This window comes from Elephantulus edwardii, unplaced genomic scaffold (genome assembly GCF_000299155.1).
Source record: "Elephantulus edwardii isolate Elephantulus edwardi_28Jun2011 unplaced genomic scaffold, EleEdw1.0 scaffold00371, whole genome shotgun sequence".
Lineage (NCBI taxonomy): Eukaryota > Metazoa > Chordata > Mammalia > Macroscelidea > Macroscelididae > Elephantulus > Elephantulus edwardii.
The window spans coordinates 969,836-974,836 of NW_006400121.1; the positions used below are offsets into that span (position 1 = coordinate 969,836).

General features: G+C 39.0%; 1 pseudogene; it reads right to left on the bottom strand.

Moving 5' to 3' along the window:
- LOC102843661 overlaps nt 1–3,777 on the bottom strand; it is an 8,200-nt pseudogene extending 4,423 nt beyond the window's left edge.
- Nucleotides 3,778–5,001: the final 1,224 nt, after the last annotated feature.

A 5,001-nucleotide genomic window follows, 5' to 3' on the forward strand; every position in this document is an offset into this window, starting at 1 on the left:
TTCCCTCTTATGCTATCCTTGAGGTCAGAGACCCCGTACAGGCACGGACGACCCATTTTGTCACACAGGCGTCGTGGCCAGAGAGGACAGCGAGGCGGGTGTGGCATATTTATATTCTTATTTTTCTTTTATCCTTGAAGACCAACGTGCAGCGTAAACCAAGTAAATCAAAATCTCAAAGTGGACAACTCAATATTTCATTTAAAGTCAGTGAAAGAATATTTCTTTCCTGTGCTGATAATGATAATTTTCCCCTCTATGGGACTTAGGGAACTCATTCAGTGAGGGAACTGTCAGAGCAAATAAAACTTCTGTTTGGATATGTCCCTTTCATTTACCGTCCAAATGAATTACCAAATTTAGCCACCAATGTGCACACTCAACTTCTTGTTCTTTCTTGTATATTTTTTGTTTATTTGTCTTAAATAGGACTGATATTTTCTCTTTCCCTTCTCTCTCCTTGTCAAATGGGTAATTTAAAAATAATGTCCTCAGATGATCTCCCATATTCACATATGTTCTTCTCAAGCTGGAAGCCGTAGGCTTCTTATTTAAACTAATTCTAGCTTTCAGACAATTTAAATGGCTGGCATTTGTTTTTATAACTAAAGAAGCTTTCTGTTTCAGAGCCATAAAAAAATCTATTTTTATTTCACACGAGTAACTGAAAAGAATGTGATACAACTGGTACAAGATAAGCAAGAAATTCAAAGCTGTATTTATGATGATTTTGCACGGTATAATAATATATATTCACATTAAGCATTTCTATTCCTACAGAACAATATGTAGACCCTGCTTTTCAGCCCCTTGAACCTGTAGACCGGAATTCGCAGATTATGTTGTGGTGAATGTAACACTCAGACAATTCGTTATATGCCCTTTGTGCCCTATTCAGAAACTAAGGAGTTATTTGTAGATTCAGTGTGCTGAGTATACATTTCCTTATTGGTTGCTTGTCTCTTAATGTCCAAATGCTAGACTTTAATTTTTCCTGCCAGTTCCATGTTAGTTGTCTTTGAAGTGACTCTGGAAGGCATACACTCGTAGGGCCTGGATGTCTCACCTGGAAAGCAGATAGGACTTCTACAAAGCTGTTCCTGGCTGAGCACTAAGAGGCTTCAAATGGTGGAAGAGAGGGAAACTGTGGTGATATGGTCTTCTATATTTATTTTTTCATTGATTTAGCCAACTCTTTAATTCATCCTCATTTGTTAGATCCACCCATAACCGTCTTCTTCCTCACCCTTCACTTTTGATTCATTGACTTCTGCCAATGTGATCTTCAAAATAATTGTAAATCTTCCTCTGTTACCTTCTCTGTCACCACTCAGGTTCTAGTTGGCAGTACACCTTCCTTAAATGTTTAAAGCGTCTTTTACCAAGTACCCTCACTTTCACTCCTGCTTCCTTTCCATCTCTTCTACACATTCAGACAGTGGGATCTTCAGAAAAAAATGAATAAAAGGTTCTAGCATGTGAGTCACATACTGAAAACATTTTATGGACTGCCAAAGCATATAGAATAATGCCCAATGTGTGCTCATGGGCTAGCAGCGTGGACATGATCTGACTTTTGCCTGACACCTTCACCTTCACCTTCCAATGCCATCTTCTCTGGCTGCATTACTTTCCCTCTCCTGGTTTTTCAAAAGAGTTAAGTTTCCCCTCATTTTCAACTTTTAGATATATATTTATATATATTTGTTGTTGTTGTTATGTGACACCAAGTTGCCTCATAGTGACCCTATGTACAATAGCTCTGAGCTGTTATCCTGAGCCAGTCTCACTGACTCGACACACTTACCCTCCCTAACCTAGTTACTGTGTCAACCCATCTCATCTTGGATCTTCCTCTCTTGCGCTGTCCCTCCACCTTTTCAAGCATGATGTCCTCCAAAGACTGGTTGGTCCCTCCTGGCTACCTGCCCAAAGAATGTGAGATGGCATTTCAAAATCCTTGCCTTCAAGGAGCAACTGGGTTTCACCCTCTCCAAGACAGACCTATTTGCTCTCCTGGTGGTCTATGGAATGTTCAGTACTCTTCTCTAGCACCACAACTTAATGGTATCAATTCTGCAAGTTTTAGTCATTGTCCAGCTCTCTGATGCATAGTAAGATATGCCTAGGTCAGGCATATCTTAGTCTCTTAGTGCTTTTTAGCACTTTGGAGAGGTCCCTGACAGCAGACTTCCCCAGTGCAATTAGTCTTTTGAATTTCTGATTGCTTTATGCAAAGAGTGTTGATTGTGGAGCCGAGTGAGCTATAATTGTTAACAACCTCATTCTCTTGTCCATCTATCATGGTGCTTCCAGTTGGCGCAGAGATGAGAATCTTGTCTTCTTCATGTTAACCTTTAATCCACATTGAAGACTGTAGTACAGACCTTCTGCAGTAAATACTTCAGGTCCTCCTCAGTTTCAGCAAGTAAGATTGTGTCATCTGCATAACACAAGTTGTTGAGTCTTCGTTGATGCCACACTCCTCATAAAGTCCAGCCTCCCGAATGTCTGTTCTGCATACAGATTGAAAAAAGTATGGAAACAGGACGCAGCCCTGATACACTCTTCCTAATTCTGAACCATGCTCCGTTCTTATGACTGCCTCCTGGTCCAAGTATAGATTTCGCATGAACATAATTGTTCTGGGATTCCCATTCTTCTCAAGGTTAACCACAATTCTGTGATCTACACAATCAAATGCTTTTGTAAAGTCAATGAAACATAGATAACATTCCTCTGGCAATCTTTGCTTTAAGCCAAAACTATCTAACCTTGGTAATAATATCTCTAGTGTCACGACCTCTTCAAAACCCAGATGTATTTCTGGAAGTTTTCTGTTAACATACTATTCTAGTCATTTTTTAATAATCTTTAGCAGGATTTTCTTGTGTGTGATATTAGTGATATTGTTTGATAATTTCCACACTCTCTCAGATTACCTTTCTTTGGGATAAGGATAAAATCTCTTTCAGTCAATTGGCCAGGTAGTAGTCCTCTAGATTTCTTGGCACAACTTGATGAGTGTGTCCAGGGCAGTGTCTGTTTGTTGCAAGATGTCATTGTATGACATCAACTTTTGTGGTCTTTTGCCAATTTCTTCAGAGCAGCTTGAACTTCCTCCTTCATCACCATTGCCTCTTGATCATAAATTGTTTCATAAAATTCTTCTGTGTCAGCCAATTCTTTTTGGTACAGTGACTCTGTGTACTATTTCCATTTTCTTGTAATGCTTCCTGAATCATTCAATATTCTGCCCATAACATCCTTCAGTATTGTAACTTGAGCCTTGAATTTGTTCTTTAGTTCTTTTAGCTTAAGAAATGCCAAGGGAGTTTGGCCATTTTGATTTTTATTATTCCACTTCTTTGCACATTTCATTATTATACTTTTCTTTGTCTTCTTGTGCTGCCCTTTGAAATCTTGTGTTCAGCTCCGTCTTAATTTCTTTCCTCTGCTTTGGTTTCTCGGCACTCTATTGAAATATTCAGAGTTTCTTCTGACATCCATCCTGGTATTTTCTTCCTCCTCTGTCTTTGTAATGACCTTTCACATTCTTCTTGGATGATATTCTTGACATCCTCCCACAGCTTACCTGGTCTTTTCACATTAGTATTCAAGGCTTCAAAACTGTTCCTGAGATGGTTTTGAAATTCAGGCGGGTTAGACTTAAGGTCAAATTTTGGTTCCTCTGTGTATGTGTGTGTATAATTTTTTTTTTCATAGACTAGTTCCCTTGCTTCCACTTAGTCTTTTCTTAGGCTTCTTCTCTGGCATAGCTTTGTTTACATTAGATTGCATTAATACCTATATGTTGATGATCATTCCTACAGCCAACATCTTTATTGAATGAGCATTTGTTGATTGCCTGTCTTCTCACTAGACTGTAGCACCACTGGTCGTCGCTGGGTTGTTTACTGTTCTATCCACAGTGTTTAACATAAGATATTTCTGGAATGAACAACTGGTTAGAGTAGAATATCTGGGACTATGTCAAGATTTAGTAGGGAATTTATTTAGAAGATTTTTTTCATTTGTAACTTTTGAATCTGAAGCTTTTGAGCTGAAAATAAGTAGATAATCATCAGAATTTCTGAGCACCTGGTAGCTCAGCCAATCAATGGGGTCAATGCGCTGCTCTAACCAAAACTCAGTATTTCATTTTTGAGAAACACAGTCAGTCCCTAGATTAGAAGCAGTGTATGTATCATACCAGAGTTCCTGTCTGAAAATGTAGAGCTGACCACAACCAGTTGAAATCTACAGGCTCCTGTCTACTTCTAGTCTTTCATCTCTTCTTCTACCTGCATAGCAAGTACATGATAGATGCGTGTACTATATAAATGTGCTAAAAAGAAACAAAAACCTCATTGTCATCTAGTCAGAACCCTCTGGAAGCTTGTATTGGGTTGCAGAGGCTGCAAATTGCATGCAGTTGATTGTCCAGTGTTCTTCTGAGGAGTCCTTGGTGCGTTTAAACAGATGGAGACATATTACCTTTGGCTTAGCAGCACACTTTTCTAATACGGATTGCTGTTATGTGACACATAGCTGACCCCTTTGCGGGTTTTTAGAGGCTGTACATCACAGAGATCTTATGTCTTCAGTCAAATTATGGTCAGTGCTTCACATGAGGAAATTGTATTGCAGAGTGGAGAAAGAAATAATTTTAAAAAGAGTTAAAAAACTGCAACTGCATTGCCATCAACTCATAATTGACAATTTAGGAGGTTTTTTACACAGGAGGTTACCCATCTTTCTTCTGCAGAATAACTGGTGGATTCAAACCACCTGCCTTTGGATTGGCAGCACAACTACTTAACCATTACACCACCAGAGTTCCCTAGGATACAGACTGTTGTTAGGTCCTATCAAGTCAAGTAAGACTTTATAGCAAACTTATGAACAACAGATCTGAATCCTGTCCTATCCTATACATCCTGAGCATTTCTGAGAGAGTAGGCCAACAGAACTTCCTAAATAAATGTTCAGTAACTGAAA